At 46.5% G+C, this 22,060-nt stretch overlaps 1 long non-coding RNA gene across 8 annotated transcripts in view; it reads right to left on the reverse strand.

Annotated features, from left to right (window-relative positions):
• Window positions 1-22,060, reverse strand: part of LOC141579862 (uncharacterized) — a 225,336-nt gene that overhangs the window by 182,307 nt on the left and 20,969 nt on the right. For 7 of the 8 annotated variants that reach the window (XR_012511940.1, XR_012511935.1, XR_012511934.1 and 4 more), the window contains exon 2: window positions 7,897-8,030. The exons of the other annotated variant lie outside the window; for it this stretch is intronic. This is a non-coding gene — a long non-coding RNA (uncharacterized LOC141579862). The remainder of the gene's footprint in view (window positions 1-7,896; window positions 8,031-22,060) is intronic. 8 annotated transcript variants of the gene reach the window in all.

The raw sequence follows: 22,060 nt of genomic DNA on the forward strand, positions 1-22,060 counted from the left end.
CCTTTCTTAGCTGTTCATCCACACAGCCTATAAAACAAAGGGGCTGAATCAAGTGATCTCAAAGGTCACTTTCAGCTGGGCACTCCCAGGGCTGAAGCAGAAGAAACACAATCAAATAAAGAGAAACTCTCTCTTATAAATACAATCCAATAGATAAATGAGTTTATACTGTAGAGCACAGGGAAATATATTCAATATCTTGTAGTAGCTCATGGTGAAAAAGAATATGAAAATGAATATATGTATTTTCATGTATGACTAAAGAATTGTGCTGCACACCAGAAATTGACACAATATTGTAAGCTGACTCTAACTCAGTTTTAAAAAAAAAAAAGACAATCCAAGATGGCCAGGGCATCCTTAGTTTATTCTCCTCCACTTTTTGTAGGTGGGAATTTTGAGCTGGCTTCACTATTAGAATCAAGTCAGGCAAAATGGAATCCAAGAAGGCTTCCTGGAGGAAGCCCCTGGAGTGGGCTCAGAGGGTAAGTATCCCAAGAGCTTTCCAAAGCACACACAGTGCTATGGTGCGGCCAACATCTGTAGAATGGGAGTGGCTGCTTAGTAGCTACACCCACCTAGAAAGCAAACGGAGAAGACGACAGTCAGGGGACAGACGTGTGATGTGAAAGGAGGCAGTAGGGCTGAAGCGTGAGCCGGAGAGGAGTGCCTGTGGGCTCCTAAGGGCTCTGAGCAAAGTGGTTCTGAAAGACAGGGACATCTGGTGCCCAAATCCCACCTCTCTTCTCCTTCCAGAAGTTACTTCTTGGCCCAGGATGCTGGCCCCAAGATCTTGGGGGACTGTTCTTATATAAATCACAGTAAAGGCAGGTTTAATCCACTGAATCAAGGGAGGAAGCAGACAACCGCGCAAGAGGTCAAGGGGAAGAGAAGACAAGGGGAGACGAGCCTCAGTGGGAAGATGTGTGTGAGGGAGGAGAGGCCCCGCCCATTTCCTGGCCCATCAACTGCTGGGTACAGCTGCATGGACCATGGGATCAATATTTGAGAACATGGAATTTTTCTTAGCATTGATGTGAAGCCTCCCTTTACCCATCTGTCTCTGTCCTCCACCCCTACCCCGACAAACAGTCCTGAGCTTCAGTGCCTCCCACCTGCAGCAGAGGATTCCCCAAAATACATGGCTCAGGATAATGCTCCCAAAGGACCTGGCATCACGTGGCCAAGGACATGATGCAGGGGAGATTTCAAAATATTAAACTCTTGTACAACTTGGGCACCAACCAACCAGAACAAGGATCTCACCAGACACCTTCATGTTAAGTCCTTTCTGCCATTTAGCTCTAACCTTCAGGGACATCTCCCCTCTGGGGCAAGCAGCCACCCTTAAACTCAGCTGCTGAGGATCTCCCCCACTGGCAGCACCTGCCTCTGTGCCTTGAATCCCTCCCCAGGGTTCTCTTTAAGTCCCGGGCTTTCTCCAGCAAAGTCTATCAAAGCACATGACCCACGTATCATTCATTTCCAACCTGCAAGTTGTCACCCAACCTCTCCCCCTGGAAAGTGCCCTCTCTTCCCCTTCACAGGCCACATGTCCCCACCCTGAGCTCTGCCTGTGGCCTCCTAACTCCAGTCATGCTTCCCTTTACTCCAACCAGTGTTGTTAGCATCTCTTCCAGGACACTTTAGTCTGGACTTGGCATTGATGTTAGGGAGCTCTGCTCTTGAGTGGACATTGCCCTACCGTGTCCATTTGACTGCTTCATCCATGAGTTCTACCACCCAGCCGAGGCTGTAAGCTCCTTGAGACAGAGAGCAAGTGTCAGTTTCTTCTCGTAACCCCAAGGTGCGCAGGGCAGGACTGAGCACTCTGCAGGTGTTCAACAACCTCTGAGTGATCCAAACTGACCTATGCTGGATCTGAGTCCTGGCCCTGACTCTGGCAGTCACCTCCTTCTCAGGGCCTCAGTTTCCTCATCTGTAAACTGGGAGATTGGACCGTGGTTCCTAATCCTGGCATCATGAAAGAGTCACCTAGGGATGTAGTAAAAGTCTCACTTAGCCAGGGCCTATCTCAGGGCTTATGCTTGAATAGTGTTGGGTAGAATAGACATCAATTTTTGTCATTTTTTTTAAAGCATTCTAGGTGATTCCAATGTGCAGCCAAAACTGAGAACCCCTGGATTAGATCACCACAGTCCTGTGTAACTATGTGCTTCCACAAGTTGAACTGAATTGGGTGGTTTTCCAGGTGAGGTCATCCCTGAGAGAGGGTTAGGTCCAAAGCTCTTCCTCACTGACAGGCCGGGCGGAGGCCGCAGCTGGGGGCTGGAGCAATAGCCACTGCCAGAGCTCACAGCAGGTCATCACCTGCGCCTGCGGTGGGTCCTCCCCTGGGCTGTTCCTAGGTGATGCTCCAAAGGACTCGTAGATGCTGAATGAAAGGGTTAAGGCGTCCCCCCAAATCTGCCCCCAACAACACATTACGTGTTCTTTAAAGTGTCAAGAAAAGTTCAAGATTGCTGTTGGCAGGTTGTGCCAAAATTCTTGCCTGAACATATTGGATTATAAAGTATGTGGATGTGACAGGCATACCTGACAGATCAGTTTGCTTCACACTAAGATGGTGTTTAGAAGAAAGACGTGTTTTTTCACCGTTGTGGTTTAGAGGTTTTCGGTTGTTTTGTGTGTTTCCCAACTGTTTTCATTCTTTCCTCCTTGAAATACGGTCCTGACTTTGAGTTGTGACATCAATTAAAAACTAAGCTAATGAAAAAGCGAAACCCATGGGAGTACATTAAATGCCACTTAGGAAAGTTGATTCCGGCTCCTTCTCAAAGCCAAGTCTTGGACACCAAATCATGCTCAATTACAGACCTTCATTTTCCCTCGGTTATAAAAGTCTTTTTGTAACTCTCCTTCATTGTGGGGCTGCATAAATGGGGCATATTCATATTCTCTCTCTCTCCCTCCTTCCCCCGCTCTCTCACTTGTTGAAACAAGCATAGTAATTGCATTACCAGATTTCCAGGCTTAACTTTTGGTTCAAGGAAAAGAGCTCAGTTTGAGTGTGTATCTGTAATTAGAGGTGGTAGGGTAATTAGCTGCACACAGCTAGATTGTGTCTACAAGGGACCTAGAAGACAGGTCTATTTGTTCTGTCTCATCAAACAATTTAATCAAACAGTGACTGCCTTGCTCACAGGCCTCACAGAACAAATATTTGCTGATTGATTGATTCATCAAACAACCGGTCAATTCAGTTAAACCAGCGGTTTGCTGTCCAGTAAGCCAAGGAAAGAAAAATAATTGACCTAAGTCTTTCACTTTTCAAATGGCTGCTTTGCTTCCTTACAGAAACAACAGCAGAACAGCACATGGTAAAGGTGCTGAAACCTGCTTCTTTCTTTCCTTTTAATGTCTTTCCAAAGTAAATAGCATTTAAAAGTTAATAGGCTACAAAATGAAGCTCAGTATGAAAATCTACAAAAGAGACTCATCACTTTGTCTACTCGAAGGCCCACTTCTCTGAGCAGCCCGTCTCCTTGGGGTCATGGTGTCCCCCATCATTGAGAGGCACTTAAGTCAGCTCATCCCTCCAGCAGAGCAGGTGTGACCCGTGGAGACAGCCTCTCAAGTGCCAGGAGGAGATGCAGTCACATTGCTGGGTATTTTGCTGTGGGCATGATGCCAACATCTAGGTGCACCAGGAACACCCAGACTGGATGCTGGTGTCATGCCCACCTCACAGAGAAACCTCTGCTTTCTTTGTTGCTATTAGCAGACTTGTAATGACTGGCTAGGAACCCTGCTCAGCCCTGTTCTGTCAGTAGAAATTCCTGGTGGGGAGTGAGGTGTTTCAACACACTTAATTTTCCATTCTGGACTAACTGACCAAAGGAGATTTGTCTCTTTTGGGCCCAGAAGAAAGAAGTTTGCCCCACAGCAAGGCAAGGCTCCAGCTGTGCACAGAAATGCCTGGCTGGGGGCTCTATGCAGAGGGTGAGGAATGGCAGGGAGGCCATTTTCCATGAAAAGCAATTTAAAGTGACATGATGTTAAAGGCCAGGAGTCCAAAAAAGGCAAACAGCCCATCACCTGTGAGTGATCCCCTGAGCCTGGTCACATTTTTTAAAAATCCATCTCACAAATTGTTCAGTGTTTAACTTGAAGTCCATTTGTTAATTTGGTAAACACTGGCATGATATTGACAATATGACTCTAATCCAGGCAGGAAGGAAGTATCAGGTGTCAGGCAACTTCAGCCCCCTCTCCAGTCCCTCCTCACCTGAGGGCCAGGGAGGGGGCAGTGACAGTTCAGACAGCAGGTGGAAGAGCAGCAGAGGCAGGGCCTCCTTAACCCTCTGTGTGCCAGGACACTCTCACTTGGGGGGAAGGGGCTGAAACCACAGAGCTTCCCTCTCTCTTAGGAGTACAGAGCAGTTTACAATTTATCAATCACCTCTCACAGTTCCTAACTAATTAAACCTTCTGGCCTGTCCTATGAAACCAGCTGTGATGGTCAGCTTTTAAGTTAATTTGGCTGGGCCATGGTGCCCAGATATTTGGCCAAACATTCTGGATGTTTCTGTGAAGGTTTTTGGTTTTTTTTTTTGGATGAGATTAACATTTAAATCAGTGGACTTTGAGTGAAGCAGATTGCCCTCCATAATGTGGTGGGCCTCGTCCAATCAATTGAATATAGAACAAAGTTTGACCTTCCTTGAACAAGAAGGAATTCTGCCAACTGACTGCCTTTGGGAGTTGAACAGCAACTCTTCCCTGAGTGTCCATCCTGCCAGGCTACCCTGCAGATTTTTGACTTGCCAAGCCTCTACAATCACATGGACCAATTCCATAAAATCAATCTCTTTCTCCTGTCTCTCTCTCAAAAAAAAAAAAAAAAGAAAGAAAATTCTGTTGATTCTCTTTCTCTGGAGAACCCTGACAAATATACCAGAAGTGTTATCAATTCCATTTTATGGATGAGGAAACAGCTTCAGTGACAACAGAAACCAAAATTGGGCCATTGCAGTGTAAGCTGGTCACAGAGAGATAGGTGTTAGGTCTGTGTTCTCACATGATGACTTTGCCATTCAGTAACATAACAACCCAGGGCTGGGAAAGAACCCAAGAGTCAGGGCTTTAGCCCCTGCCATCAGACAAGTATGTCTTGATCATCTCACTTCTGTTCTTGAAGATTTCTGGGCACGTAATCCCACTGCCCCGCCCCTATCACCCATTGCTTCTTCCTCCACTGCCGACTGGAACTACTTTCTCTCCTAATTTAAACTTATTTTCTTTGGTGATATCACCCACACCGGAGGAAAATGCTGCTTATAAAGTTTCTAGTGGGAGCCCTCTGTAAACTAAAAGACAATTTAAAATAGCTTGTGGCATAATCTTCAGAGCACAGAAGATGCACAGAATAAACAAATTAAATAATTGTGTTGTGGTACCCTACAGAGGTGACCTGGGCTTTGTAAACTGTAAGGCAAATGTGCAAACAGAAGTCGCCATCATCATTAACGTTTCAGGTTGTAGGACTGGCTGAAGCTGAGCGATCACTCAGTTTCGCAGGTATGTAAGAAGCAGATCATAAAGGCTTCTGGTTCAAGGGGTTGAGACTATTTCATGCTAAAGATTAGTTTCAGTGAAATGATAGGAGATTTAATATCCAAAACTTAACTAAATTAATTCTGGACTTCCTGGCTCAGACCCTCTCCAAACCCTCCTGTTTCTTCTAGTAAAATAAATAGGTTCCCCTTCTTTTATTAAGGAGAACTGTTTGGGTTGCAAGAAACAGAAGCCACCTTAAGTTAACTTAAATACAAGTGTAGGTCTCACAGAACCTGAGGACAAGAGCAATTAAACCTAAGGAGGGGGCTGGAATCAGAAAATGGAAGGCCATGGGGAACCCAGGGGATGATTTTTCTTCCTCTCCCCATGACTTCATTCTTGTCTCTCTGCTAACTCAGTCCACATAGTGGCAAAAAGCCTCCTGGCTGGTCTAAAATTTATATTTCTCCTTTGTTCAAAAGTCTAGCCAAGAATGGAATCTCTTGGTCCTTATTCCAGATTTTTCGGTATGGAATTCTGACTGTTGGGTTTAAGCCAGATGCCCATCCCTTATCCAGTCAGCTGTGGCAGGGGTCTGGGGTCAGTTAATACCTCCCACATGTCTGGTAGAGGACCTTTGGCTATAGACCCTTGTGACCTGGGACTATGGGATGGAGACAAGTGAGTCACCCTCTGAATTGTTGACCATACCAGGGTCTCTCAAAGTTGTTCTGCATCCATACCACCTGGGAAGCTTGGAAAAAACACAGATTCTCCAAGCCTACTCTAGCTCAGAGACCTTGGACCAATAGCTTCCAGCTCAGCAGCCTTGCCTACCTTCCCCACAATGTTCTAGGAAGGAGAAAGGATAATCGCTACATTGAGCAATAACCTCTTCCCCTTTTCCCATCCCTACTTCCTCCCACCCAACCCAAATGATTCCATGCAACTGTCTGAAAATCCTTTTTTGGGAAACCACTATAAACTATCATCAGGCAACACAGAGTGAGAGATGGGGAATAAGAATCTAACAACCCTGTACCACACTTTCTCTCTGTGTCAAGCACTTCCCCACTTTCTAAGTTTTTCCTGCTGGCTGGTTATTGAACTAGGCTGTTTAATAAATAGGATCTCCTTCCATTCTCGCAACCATCCCACAAGGTACATGCTTTCTATTCTCATCTGACAGATGAAGAAAGTGAAGCTCAGAGAGGCTAAGTGACTTGCCCAAGGCCACTTAGGCAGTCAGTGACAGACCCACTTACTTGTATGCTTGTCACCCTCAGTTCCGTGGGGCCAGGGATGACGTGGACCTGCATTTGCCCCTCTTACTATCCGTCTGCCAGCACCTGGTGCCTGACATAGGACAGTTGCTCAATAGTGTTTATGGTGTAAACGTAAAATAAATGAATGGCAGCCTGACAGTCTTCAGTAAGGCCATTCCACATATTCCTACCAGAGCTTCCCAGCCACCTGACTATGGCACCTTGGCAGGTCTTGACGGGTTACAGGTTGACTGAGACACATTCTCCTCAGCTGTTGGGGAAGCCAGAGCCCTTGGATCAGGAGCTTCCTCTGGCTCGGAGCAGCCTTGTCTACTTTCTTTAGAATGTCCAACAACTCTCTTCTGCACATGGTATGATTTAATAAAGTGTGGGAAGTACAGCACAGTCTCATTTAAAGAGTAAAGATTTCTCCTGCTAATTAAAAACTTGGAAGTTGGGCTGTGACCCCTCCCAATCCTTTCTAGTTATCGAGACATTTAGAAAATTGTCCTGCATCCTCCATCCTGGGGAAGTCCTGGATGACAGCCCACATGAGCCAGCACCCCTTCCAGCGAGAGCACCCCAAGGCTCCAGAGTTAAACTCAGACCCAGTTGGTGGGGGATGGGTGGAGGGTGATTCCTGCAGTGCAGAGATGGTGATGGCGGAAAGGCCAACAGCATCTGGCATCCCTCACGTGAAACCCAGAGGCCCCAAGCCTGATGCCAGGACTCTGAAACGCCTTTCCTGCCGAGGATTATGTTCATTTGCACAGGATCTGAGACAGAAATTCCAAAGAGATGATACTGGAAACCAAAGGCCTATATCATATTAATAATACAGACAGGAAGTCTCCCTCCGCAGCTGGTAGCAAACATGTATTACATAAAGAAGGGGCTCTGGTCCCAGCCCCAGCCCCAGCCAGCCAGCCAGGTCATTTCAGATTACACATAGAAACAATTAAAACTTACTAGGTTCATTAGAGACTTTGTCTCTGTTTAGCTATTAGGTTTCTGCACTTACACGCTAATTTCTGAGTCAAGGAATCAGAGATCTCCCCAGATTAGGTATCCACCGCAGCTCGGCAGGCTGCAGAAATCAAGCTGTACTTACATTTCACTGGCTCCTCTGTGCCCACATCTGGCCGTCAGTGGAGGGCTGGGTTACAAGGCGCAGTACAGAAAGCTTCAGCTCTGCATTCAGAGGGCCTGGCTGAGGCCTGGCCCAGCCGCTTGCCAGCCGAGTGGCTGTGGGAGAGGCAGACCTACAGTTCTAACTGACCGTTTTTAACTTCAGCCAGCCCAAGCACCCCTAGCCCCCCCCACCCCAAACCCTGATTCCCGTTCCCAAATTTCTATACCCACCACTTCTCCAGTCAGCAAGCAAGCTGGCTAAGCAGGTGTCAAAAACAATCACACCTCTGAGTGGCGTGAGTTCAAACGGAGACAGACAGCATTTCAGCTTTATCATCTATAAAATGAGAACGCTACTGACCCCTGCCTGGATTCTGAACCCAATCGGGTTCATATTCTAGATCAGGACCACTAGTTGTGTAAATTTAACCCCTTCTGGCCTCAGTTATCTCATCCATAAAAAGGAACCTGGCCTGTGGAAAAATATCATGAGACTGGGATGTTTCTTCTTTTGCAAACCACTAATTCTTGTCCCTCATCCACTTTTTCTTTTGGGACACAGCTTATCTTGGTTCCTAAGAGCTCTTTATATATTATAAACTTTAACCCTTCCTCATCAATGCCACATTATTTGTCTTAGTTTGTCATTGTTTATGGTGTGTAAAGTGCTTAGCATGGTGACTATGACATTGGCAGCAGTTTTATTATTGATAAATGGTTTCTATGTGGAAAGTTCTAGAACAAGATGAGCTGTCATTACTTTGTTATTACCAACAAGAGCAAGGCTGGATCCCCCAAAAAGGAGTTCCACTTTCCTAGAGAACTGAAGCCAACTCAAGCTGGCTGGGAGCAAGGAGTGATGTGGAGTGGAGAGAGATGTGGCTGCCTAGGGTGACCCTAGACAGCTGAGGTCCTCCAGTGAGAAAGACAAATGTTGAGAGGAATCGAGATCTTGAAAACAATTCTCCTTGAATCAGACTACATCCCATCCCCACCTACATCACATACACGCACATCACACACACCCACATCACACACATATCCATCTCTCTCTCTCTCACACACACACACACACACACACACACATGCACACACTTGAGAGCAGTAGAAAGGCACAGGTAAGACTGCCCTACATCACACCTTCAGAGAAAACCAAGGGAGCAGCTCCCCCGAAGAGCTGGCAATGGCTGGAACAGAAACCGTTCCTAGAAGGCGCCTTTGTGTGAACAAAGGTCACGGTTGGTTACCAAGGGACGCTGCTGGGTACAAAAGGAAGACAGTAACATGGGTGCCTTTTGAAGGCCTTGCAGGACATAACACACTTTCACATTCCCTCTCTCCTTTGATCCTCAAAGCAGGCCTTGGAGGTGTCCAAGACAGATATTTACAGGTCCTTTCACAGAAAGGGAAACTGAGGCTTAGAAGTTCCAAGTTTTATTTTAAAACACTTAGTTAGCAAAGATCAGAACCAGGGCCAGGATCTGGGTCTCCTGATTCTTATTCAAAGTTATTCATTCAACAAATATTTATTGAGACCCTTGCTTGGGCCTGGCTCTAAGTTGTGGGTTTGTTCTAACATCTGGTTATAGACGACTTTGGAGTTCCTCAAGCCTTTCCATGTTGGCCTAATGCACCCTGGGATTCCCAGAATCAGAGTCTCAGGCTGCAAAGACCCTTGGAAAGAACTCTGGCCAGACTGGCACGTCTCAAGGTTTTGCAAATATTCCTGTATCATATGCCTAAGAAAACAGAACATTGTTCTGTGGGCAACTCTTTGCCAAACAGCTGGATCGTGGCAGCTCTAATAAAGACCAAGCTCAGGGGCCAAGCAGAATCCTCCAGTTTACTTAATAGCATAAGAGGTTTGTGAGTCTAGGAAATACCTCTGGTTTCACTGCCCCGATTGAAAACCCATTTATAGTCTAGTTCCTGCTGACTCAGCAAGATGAACACGGCTTGGGTTCGGGCTGGTGAGGAGGAAGATAACTCTTGTCCCCTAACCCCAGTTCATAGGCACACCAAAGCCGTCCCCAGTGGGCTCCGTCTCACTTCATTCCTCCAACAACCCCCCGCCCCCTGACAACCACTACCTGGACTCTTTGGGGGTCTGAGCAGTGATGAGACCACGGAGACCCAATGCGTGCCCAGGACGAGCTGCCACACGGAGCTCACAGGTCTCTTGGACCCTTCTTCTCCCTGGCACCCTCTCCCTCAAGAACCACTCCCCTTTGAGGAAAGTCTAATCAGCCGGGCAGACAGAGTCATGGTAACTGAGCTCAGGCACTGGATCGGATGTCCGGTGGGCCCCCACCGTAAACTGCAGGTCACATAATTCAACTTGATCCCTCACTCCATCCTACACTTTATGTGCTTCAGGGGACACGGCAGCTGATGGTGAGAGAGATAAGTCCCTGCGATGGGGCTGCAGGATGAGGGATTGCTCTCAAATGGAAAAGTTACTTCAGATCCAAAGGGAAGCAACTGACTCACCACTTTGCAGAAGGGAGGGGAGGGGAGGGGAGGGAGTGCCACCCTGAGGGGAGCCCCATCCGAGTCCCTTCTCCTTGCTTGTGCCCCAGGCAACCTCAGAACCATGTCGGGAGGTTTTGGGCCCCCCATTTTCCCATCATTTCCCATGGAAATGAGAAAATCTGCTGAGAAAAATGAGATAAAGTAGCAATACACATCAGTCCTAGGAGGAAGGACCCTTGAAATGGGCAAGAAGGTTCTTTTCCATCCTCGTGACCAGGTAACTGCAGAGAAAATGCCTTTACTTTATTCACTTGGTTTTTCACCAAAGGTCTATGTGGTCACTATCTAAATAGACAAAGTCCTCCACAGAACTTCAGAAAGAGGCTCGAACTCGCTCCTTCTGTTTCCACAGACCCAGTGTCCCCAGACCCCAGCAAACCAGGAACAAAGGAGCAAGTCAGCCAGGCCCTCCTGCCTCCATATGCTCACACCCTTCCAGCTCGGGAATCAGACAATCGGACGGGAGGCCCATCCTCCCAGCCGAGGCCTCGCACCTTTTGCTGCCGCGTACCCCGGGGTGCCATCTGCCCGCCACACTTGAGTCTGGGCTTTTCATTTGAACAAATCTCTCTCCCAACAGCCGAGACCGGACAGGCCCAATGGCAGGGACACTAAGAACAACATTTAGACACATTGCTAAATATTTCCAGCTGCCTGCAGGGCCCCTGTACTATATGAGGTGAGACTGTGAGGTTTCACCGCACAGGCGAGGACAGCCAAAGGGCATCCCCTCAACTTTTCTCTACTGTCCTCCATTTGATGAAAGACTTGTGGTTAAACCTTTATCTTCCATAAACATTTAAAATGTGGTTACCTTGATTTCCATGTCTCATTTTCATTTTATTAAAAAAATGGGTTCCTTGCAGTAAAACATCTGATACTGTGGATGTTCTGCAGAAAACAGATGTTTCTTAATGTAATAGACGTTGGCGGGCCTCACACGCACAGTCAGACACATGCACACACACGTGCGTCTCGTGAAAGGCTGGGCATGGCTGGGTGCCATCAGGGACCCTGAGGCCACAAGGTCCCCACAGCCACGGCACCTTTGAGCCAAGAGGCCAGAGAGGTAGCAAGACCTGGAACTGTCACTGGGAGGGCTCATTGCTTCTGAGTTCTTGCTCTGGCCACTTCCCTGCACAGTTCATTGTTCCCCTCTCTGGGCTCCTCACTCATCCTCAGACTGCGCAGGCAAGAGGCTCATCTGAGCACTCCAGCTCTCTCTGCCTCCAGGAGGACGGGGCAGAGCTTCAAACCCAGCTCCAAATCCTGCTTCAAATCCTTCACGCACAATCTTTCTCAAGGGCACACAGAGGTACCTGGCGACTCTGCCAGGTGAGCCTTTGGTAAAGCTGCCAAGCAGGCCTTTTCCCGTCTGTCTCCTCTTCCCTACCACAGTCCTAGGTTGAAAGAGGCCAACATGGGGCCCAGGGCCTTAGGGAAAAGACCTAGTTTTTGCTTCTTTCACCCCAGATGCACACACACCCTTGCCAGCTCCACGCCTCAGGCATCGGGACAGCCTGGCTCAGTCGTATCCCCAGGGATTTTGCTCCCCGTACCCTCTGGAGACTTCCCTGAAACACAGCTGACACTTGCTCCGTTCCCTGGAACAGTAGCACCTTTCACTGAGACCTTGAAAAATGAAGAGTAATCAAGACCCCAAGAATTAGCTCCCTACTATGGAATGTTTTGGGTGCTCAGAAAGCTGTTTCTGGACAACAGGGGGCTCTGCTCTTCTCAAGGGGGCGCCCCCACCGCCAACGTAGCCCTACCCCACAGGGTGGTGTTCTAGAACCTGCCCAGATTCAGGATACCTGGGTTCCCTTTCAACCTGGCTCTCCCTGTCCCATGACCCCAGGAATATTACTTCCTGTCTCTGTACCTCAGGATTACTTGAGGTGGCTGGACTTTCCTCTCTCAGAGCTTCTGTAGTTCCTACAAGCTGAAACTCTGAGCCAATCATTCTGTGAAATTATTTTCCTAGAATTATCTTTATTTATGATTCCAAGTAGGATTTGTGGATGCTTATAGAAGTGTACAGAAATTTTTTTTAAGAGAGAGAGATGATGATGATGATGATATTATTACAGCAAATAACTGAAAAACAAGGGTAGAAAAAAATAAGATGAATCCTGGTTGCTACACAAAATCTTTGCTAAAGGGAACTGTAAATTTGAGTCTGGGCTTCCCAGGTGTAGAGCAACGAGGATAATACTGTCAGTTACAAGAAGTACAGTGTCACCTTCCACATCTCTGCCCGATCAGGCTCCCATAAACCTTGCTGTCATCAAGGCACCTCCAGTTTGAAAAGTCCTTTTATGACTTTCCATTGGCCATGACGTCTGCATATGGAATTATATCATGGCAGTTTAGTGCTTGGGCTCTGGGGCCACATCAGGGTTCAAACTCTGGCGTTTCCACTTACGACCAATGGGCCTTGGGCAAGTTTCTGACCTAGTCAGAGCCCGAGTTTCCTCATCTGTAACATGAAGGTGTCCACTAGGCAGAATATGCTAGCTTGTGCTGCAATAACAGACAGCCCCCAAAATTTCAATGGATTGAAACATCAAGGGCTTGTTTCTTCTGCAAGCAAAGTTGGTGACAGGTCTAGGGACCTTCCAAGGCAGTTGTCCCCCACATGGAAGGTCAACAATCCAGGCTATTTCAACCGTGTGCCACTCCTGACTACCACACGCTTCCATGATTAGAATGGGATCCTAGAAAGCCTCGCAGAGACTGTTCAATGCTTTGACCCAGAAATGACACACACCACTTCCATTCACCAGTCACTGGTCAAAACTAGTCCCGCAGCCCTGCCTCCAGCAAGGGTGTGGGAAGGCATAATCAAGCTGGTGCCTAGGAGAAGAGAAGCAGACATGAGGGCACTGAACGTGGGTGGTAATGAGTAATGGGGGGGCTGTGATCATAAGAGGAAACAACCCATGAAAATTTTTAGTATGTTTTTTAGTACACAAAAAAGGTTTAACAAATGTACAATATCATAATCATTATCACCATAGCCTTCCAAAACCTTGCCTTCTCTTCCACTCTGGTTCTGACCAGTGCTCTAAGGAGCAGTGGCCCATTTTCTAGCTTGCAGCTTTGTTTACCCTCCAGGCTCAGGTTTTTGTAGTATTTCCCATTAAGCCCAATATTCATCATGAGATTTGCATCAGCCATTGCAAGAACTCTGGATGCTACTATGGCAAGAGACCAAGGATGATTTATCATCCACTATACACACAACACACACCCGTACTTGTTAACGTGTGCGTATCACACAGGTCACTATCTGTCCCATCAGCACTAGCACTGTCAGTGAATACAGCTAGTTCAAGATCAAGGCGCAGAAGGGGCTGACAGATGCAGAGGAAAGAACATTCCTGGGAAGTGAGTGACAGCCCTGGGTTCTGCAACCTCAGTGTCCACATGTGTAAAATGGGGCTCATGCTCCTGCCAGGCTCACTGGGCTGTTGATAGGTAGGACCCAGTAAGAGCAAGAAGCCTGGTCCCCTGTGAAGTGTCATCCACATGCAGGGCAGTGCTCCCTGACAGGTGCCAAGTACCATGGTGCCTGCCTCAGAAAAAATTCGTCAGCAGAGTCCTTTGAAGATCTCAAATGTTTCTCTTCTGTCCCCCAGGGTTTCCTTCCTCAGAAGTCTCTGTCCTGCACTAATTCTTATTCCCTTGATAACTGATTCACCATCAGATTGCACAGCCCAGTATCTTCCTGCCTCCGGACTTACAGGGGATGGAGGTCAGCTTGCCCTGGGGAGTGTGTGCAGGTTCCCAAGGCTTTTCCTACTAGAGCCCCGAGCTCTGGGGAACAGCTTACTGCTGCCCTAATCCTAACAAGGCTCACGCCACCATTACACAACTTTAATACCATCTTTTATGCAGGCATCTGGGGATGTGTGTGCTTATGAGCAATCCGTAATGAAAAAAAGACCGACCTGCAGCAGTCTGGGCGAAGAGGGGCTCAGAGCACCAGGCAGGGAAGGCTCATCACAGGGGCCGCCCCAGGCTCTGGGGACAGGGCTGCTGCCCTGGGACATTTAAGGCACTATTTGATCTCTTATTAAGTCCCACATGGCTTCAATTTCCTCATGCTCTGGAAGAGAATGGAATTGGAGTCAACAGATCTATCATGTCTTTCATAAAGATGTGTTCTTAATCAAGAAGGAGATGGAGGAAACTGCCGTCATGGAAGGCCTACTATGTGCCAGGACCATGCCGAGAGGACTACTATGTGCCAGGACCATGCCGAGAGATTTATTTCCACATTATTCTTTCATATGAGCCTCACAGTAACCCACTGAGGTAGCTTTTGTATTAAACTTTGTGGTAGAATGCAAAAAAAAAAAAAAAAAACCTACAATATTTTCTACCTCATCCCATCAAAAGATAGAATCCTTTTCTCCATCCTTTGAATCTGGTATTGTCTATCTTCTTACTTTGGCCAGTGAGACATTAGCAAACACAATGCAAACGGGGGCTTGAAAATTGCCTGCATCAGGGCTTGCCTTCTCTTGCTGCTTTGAACCATTTCACTGTTATGTGAACAAGCACAGACTAGCCTCCCAGAGGATGAGAGACCGTGTGGGGATGGCCCCAGCCATTTCAACCATCCCAGCCAGGGCCACAAGCATAGGAGTGAGGCCATCCTAGACCATCCAGACACAGCTGAGACTTCCCAGACCTGAAGAATGCCCAGTTAACCTAGAGGATTACAGGAAGTCACAAGAAATGCTTCTTGTTGTAAGCCATCACGTTTTCGGGTAGTTTGTTATTCAGTAAGAGCTACCCCATACATCCCTTGTTACAGATAGGAAGTCTGAGGCTCAGAAAGCTTAAGTCAACTCTCTAAGATTCCTTAATTGGTTAAGTGGCAGAGAGGGATTTGAACCGCAGGCTGATATTCAGTGCACTGAGTTACCAGGGTTCTCCTACATCACACTGGCATGTGGAGTGGGACTCCTGAGAGCAAATTCTCCTGAGAAATACTAACTCCCCCACAGCCGTGGTCACCATCCTATTTGGAGGAGAGCAGGAAAACCTCCAGTGCTCTGGAGAATTTCTGCTCAGTGGGCTTCACATCTTATAAAAGGCACAGCACAAACATGAAAATTTTCTCTAGATGGCATTCTCATAAATAGAATCTAACTTTTCCATTGCTTCTTATTTAAGAATTGGTCCATCCTCCTGCCTAAAGAATCATCAAAGGACTCAGGTAGCCCTTGCCTCTGGTCAGGAGTGAGTGGTTTGAAGATAAACTTTTTTGTCTATTTTTTGTTGTGATAAAATATATATGACATAAAACTTGCCATCACAACCATTTTTGAGTGTACAGGTCAGATGGGGTAAATACATTCATGATCTTGGGCACCATCACCAGTATCCAGTCCCCAAGCTCTTTTCATCTTGTAAAACTGAAACTCTGTACCCACCGAACAGCAACTTCCTATTTCCTCCTCTGCTCAGCCTCTTATAACCACCATTCCACCTTCTCTGTGAATTTGATGATTCTAGGTACCTCATGTAAGTGGAATCATACAGAATTTGTCTTTGTGTGACTGGCTTACTTCACTTAGTATTAACATCCTTAAGATTCATCAATGTTGTAGTATGTGTCAGAATTCCCTTCCTTTTTAAGGCTGAATAATATTCTATTGTGTGTGTAAACGCCACATTTTGCTTATCCATCCATCAGTGGACACTTGGGTTGCTTCCATGTCTTAGCTATCGTGAAGAATGCTGTTATGAATGTGGGTGTACGAATATCCCAAAGCTAAACCTCTGAATGCATCTGGGTATCTCTTTGTTCAGTCGTTGTACTGAGGGAACTCATTTTGGATGTTTGAATGTACACCCTGAGGAAAAAAATCTTTCTATCCCAACATCACGTTCCAAGGAGGGCCTGCCTGAAAACGGACACACCAGGCTCAGGAAGCCCCAGTTTCAAGTCCTCTGTGCCCCAAAAGTCAGCTGAGAGCAAAGATTCCCAGCAAAATCCTACTGTGCTTGTTAGTCTATGCACCCCAGAATGCAGCTGAAGGATAATATACTAGTTCTGGGTCTTAAGGGCAGGACAGCCCTCCTTCCTGATGCAGAATTGGTTTTAAGTAGAATTTTGAAATAACTACTGTTATATTTAGCATTTCCGGGGCTCCTTGTCAGGTCCCTGGTGTCCCATTTTGGAAAGAGCCCTAGACCCCCACCCACCTCCCCAGCATCAAGGTGCTCCGTGCCCTAGAATAATTTCTCCTCTCCTCCTCTCCTCCCCGACCAGTTCCTCTCCTGCCGCCCCCTCCCAATTCCTCTCTCCTCATCATGTAGGTGGGCCAGACCTACACAGTGGATCTCTTTTGGCTGTCCCTATTTTGTTTCGTTTTAACTACTTCTCATCCTCCATTCAGAATCCCACAGATTACCTAGAAGCACCAGTGCTTTTTCACTTGAGTCTCACCTGAAAACAACAGTGAGGAGGAGTGGCACCGACTAGCTCATCAACAACATAAACTGGATTCTAATCAATCCAGAATTTCATATATAAACTCTCACATCTCCGGTGAGAAGGGAGTTTGTGCTTTGGGATCCTTCACTACTTAAAAGCTGAAGTCTGATGTTTAAAAATAAAATGCATTAAAAGAAAAGACAACTTTTGATATGATTTATGGGGTATTGTATGGAACCTGGAATTTATTCTTGAAAGCAGTTGTGTGCAGAGAGATTAGCAGACACTAATTGCTTTCAAGAGAAAATTGCATCTCATTACAAGCTATTGGATTTTTTTAAATGAGCTCCTTCCCCGCAGTGAGAACATCTGGATTCTCAGGGGACTGTGGGCAAAGCCAGAGCCTCTTCCAGCCCAAGACAGAAGACAGGTTTTGCAAGTTTCTGGAGCTTGGAGTGAGGAAGGCCACAGGACAGGGAAATGTGGGGTGTCGCTTTCCTGCGTGGCAAGGTAAATCTAGTACGGGGCCATTGGTAGCATGAAATTGTTTAAAATCTCAACTTCACGTCCAAACTCAACATGGCATTCAAGGCTGTCTAAAATCAATGCAGTTCTTCAGCAGCCTGCAAAATCTGTCTCCTGTCTTGGGCTAGAAGAGGCTCTCCACAGAGCAGCTTCCTTAGTGCAGCGCTGAGGACAGAAGCAAAAATGCCTTCCCAAGGTCGTGGTAACCGATGTGTTCCACTACCAACAATGAAAACTTCAGAATGGTCACCCACTAAGTAATCACCAGAAATGACTCAGGCACCCACAATATGCTCACGGTACACCTGCAACTGGTTATCAAGATACTGCCTACGGGAACATATCAGTTTGAGCACAGCAGCCAGATTTTTCCCTATAACCAGTAATGGAGCCAAAGCCTGATCATGTCACATCTGAGTGAGTTGATACACATTTGTATTTTTCACATGGTTGTTTTCCCACAGGTAGAAGACCACTCACTGGGAACGTTGCGGGGAACAAAGGTCTGTTTTAGCCATAGAACTCTTACTCAAATTGAAATTTCATGTGGAAGTCCTGTATTTAAAACCGAAGGCTCACAGGATAGGCCCCTTCCTTTTGGGTCTCTTAGGGGCCCACTGTTGGCTCCTTCTTGGGAAGATGGCTTAGAGGCTGGAAGGCTCTGCTCTGCTATTTCAACAGGCAGACACTCCTCGTGACCTGGTAGTCCAGAGAGATGGCCCTCCATGCACATCAAGACCACAGGAAAGCAGTTGCCTCCAACCTACTCCAGACCGTTCCTCACCTGTCTTCTCTTGGTTGAATCCCCACTGACTCTTCTGAGGGTCCAAAGCTGTTCTTTACTGATGATACCAGGCTATATTCAGGCTATAAACCAAAGGTACAAAAAGCGAGGCAGTGCATTGGGGGGAAAGGGAAATACAATTTTGAGCCCCATGTTTCACACTTTGCTTCTCTGCATTGCACAAGGGGACACACTTCACTGCCTGGGCCTTTAGAAAAGGTCATGAGGATGCTTCCTCCTTCCCTGGCTGACCTCTTCTCCCCTCACTTCCCTTTAACCCTCTCCTCCCCAGGGGGTGGTAACTCTAACCATCTCCATCCTTTCCCTGGTAACCCCACCCCTCCCCATTCAAGTATCAATTTCTAACCCCTGAGGTCCTTCCGCATGTCTTGTAAATTTCACAGACTCCAGCAGCATCCTCTGTCTGTCCTGGTGGCTCTTCCCAGCCCAGTATCTGCTGTATCTATGGAGTGAGGGAGGGTATGCTCTGGTCTTAAGCTCTTCTGGCAATGTGAGGACAGGATGGAGAGGGAGGCATCCATTCCTGGATGCAGCTGCTTTCTCAACAATAACTCACCATCATGAGGATCAATTCCTTGAAATGACAACTATAACAACAGAACACCTCAGCTGGTCCTCGAGAGAGATTTATACTCCTACTGTAATGCAACTTTGGCTTACCTGGGGAGAGTTAGTAACTCTGGCCATGAATGGCACTGTGCCCAAATCTCTCCTGTAACACCTAGGATTCTTCCTTGGTCACAGACTACAGAGAGGGGAGGATCTGTCTTGTCTGTTGGTTTTGTTTTAACTAGATAAAAGCAGAGTTGGACTTATTAAAATGGCAGGTGGGTGGTAGAAATCCCTGCCCCTTAAGTCCTCCATTCCTGTCCTGACAGACCCCCTGAATAGTATTGCCAAAGGGAGCAAATAAAAATATGGTACATTCAGTTAAATTTGAATTTCAGATAAACAATGAATAATTTTTTAGTATAATTGTATCTCAAATATTGCATGAGACAACCCTACCCCTGAGACACCCCCAGGGAGCACTAAGGCTCCCACTAGAGCACTGGCTGAACCCAGTGTGGAAAATGTTGGCTTCAGTTAGGGCGTGACCTCTAAGTTCCTTATACACCAACACACCAAGAGAGGGGGCACACAGAACAGGGGTACTTGTTCCTGGCAGCAGAAGGGCCCCTCCTTCTCCAGCCTCAGCTCCTGCCCAGGGCCCTGACTGTATTATCTACTTCAGCTCAGGCATCTCAAACTCTGCCCCTTGCTCTCTCCTCAGCCCCCATGCTGCCTCTGCTTAGCCAGCATTTCCAAGTGACCAACATGTGATAAGGGGTTTAGCTCTGCCTCCAGTATCTCCCTGACCTGCCTTCAAGTCTGGGGCCCCCTCACTAGTTTTCTAGAACTATCATCCAACCCCTGTGATGAGTAACGGGTAGCCAAGGGCTTGGCTAGGATATCAGGTTCCCTCCAGGGCAGCACAGACCAACCTTTCCTTGCAGCAGGGGGGCCTGAAGCTCCCAGAATGAGAATCCTTGTCAGGAAAGTAAATGAGGGTGTCCCTTCTTAAAAGCAATGAGCCAAGATCACCATATGAGAAAGAGAACTCTGTTTAGTTTGGCTAAATTCAGGTCTAACAGAGAGTGTGTGTGATAACCATCTCCAGGCTCAGCTAGAGGATACAGATGGAGAAAGAAAGAGGAGGTTGGCAGGGGACTCACGGAATCAGAAGATAACAGACAAGGGGAAACACAGTCTGAAATGCAGGAATGTACCCAGCCCTGGTTCACTGGATATGTTGCAGAAGACTTACAGATAAAAAGATAAAGATGCTGATGATAATGCTGGCGTCATCCTCCAACAACTTCATCTTTCTCTCAAACCAAAAAAGAAAAAAAAAAGAAAGAGACAAACAGAAACCACCTCCACTTCTGCTTCCTCTTAAACTGGAAGGTGATAATGCCTAGCTAATGTGAGCAGCAGGCACAGAGCCTTCACCTGGAAACATTAACAAGTGAACTGACAAATGAATGGACAGATAAATGGAGGTAGCTGCCCAGTGAGAACTCCCTCTATACTCGGAACCAGAATATCTGGTTTCATACCCTAGCTCTGTTACCACCTATGCTATGGCCTTGAGCAATTGCTTGATCTCTCCAAAGCCTCAGTTTCCTCATCTACCAAATGGCATTAGTAACTGTATCACCTTCACCAGACAGCATTGAGGATCAAAGGAGATGACATATCAGATAGTGCTTAGAAACTAATACAATTTCCAAGTAGAAAATACCACAAATTGCAATCCCTACTGTCAAGCAGCTTGTAATCGAGAACGGCAGCATCCAATGTGGTAGCCACTAGGCACATGTGACTATTGAGCACTTGAGATGTGACTGATGAAAATTTATGCAGGCTGCAAATACATAATACATACTAGGGAGTGTGTATATTTTAACACCAAAAAAAGCAAAAATATCTCATTAGTATGTTTTATATTGAACACATGTGGAAATGGTACTATTCTTATACATTGAACTAAATAAAATATATTATTAATATTCATTTCTCATGTTTATTTTTACTTCTTTTAATGTAGCTACTAGAAAATTTTAAAGTATGTATGTGGCTCTTACCACATTTCTACCGGACAGTGTTGCTCTAGATGGACCATAAGACATGTGAACACCCAAAGTCAACATTAAAACGAGCACCAAACAATTAAATGTCAAGAAGCACAAGTTCAGGAGGGGTACTCAACACTTCATGAGTGTTTAATTATTGGCTGACAATAGCACTAGCTTATTAGCACAAAAATGCTGGCTGACCAACTCATCTGGAAATGTAAACTAATCATGTGTTTCTCTCTTCTGGGCCTCCGCTCATCAGAAAAGCAAACATAAACATTTTGACCTCTAAGTGACCTTCAGGACAATCCAATCCAACACTTTATTTTTTTCAAATGAAGAATCTAAGGTCCAGAGACTTAACCAAGATCACACAGTCCACGACTGACCCCGTGTATTTTCCATTAGACCACAGTGTGGTTTTAGAGCTTTTCAGAGCCTTTTTAATAAACATTGTTTAACATTGAATCATATGATAATTCTGGGAAATAATAACATATCCACATTTGGTAGATGAAAAAACCGAGGCCCTGAATGACTAAACACATACAATTAGTGGCATCTTTGAGCTCGGTACCTTGACCTTTTACCTCATGCTCTCCCTCCCACCCCAGGCTCCCTCTCTAAGGCCCAGAAGATGGTCCAATAGCATGCAGCATCCCCCTTCCCGGGTGCCCCCACCACTTCTTGCTGAAGACACACCCATGAGCATTCTTCAGCCTAATTAAATAATGGAACCACACTGATCCTTCCTTCCAAGGTCCAGGGGCAGTTTCCTCTCCACCCCAGTTCTGCTTGGGAATGTTGACCTTGGAAAACGGCACCAAAAACACTCTGACTGCAATTTCCAAATCAGAAACAGCCTCCAAACCTTTATTCAGCAGAGAGTAAAAGGGCTGAGCCTGTTTAGGATGTGAGAGCCTAGAACCTCTTCTCTCCACAGGGCCTCCAGTCACAAATAGGTCATTATGAGTCAGCTCAAATCCACAGATGGGTACCTGCTGGAAGTCCTGGGATTCAGAGATCACTAAAACAAAGGTCGTACTTCCTAGTCATTCCTGGTCTAATAGAGAAGACTCATACAAATTGTCAGCTGGACTATGAGACAGAAGAACATGGGTACCATACTCTGGGGGCTCAGAATAAGGAGCCTCAGGTCCAGGTAGCCTTCCTGGAGGAATGGGGTCTGACCAAAGTCTTAGAGGATGAG

This window comes from Camelus bactrianus, chromosome 15, assembly GCF_048773025.1.
Source record: "Camelus bactrianus isolate YW-2024 breed Bactrian camel chromosome 15, ASM4877302v1, whole genome shotgun sequence".
Lineage (NCBI taxonomy): Eukaryota > Metazoa > Chordata > Mammalia > Artiodactyla > Camelidae > Camelus > Camelus bactrianus.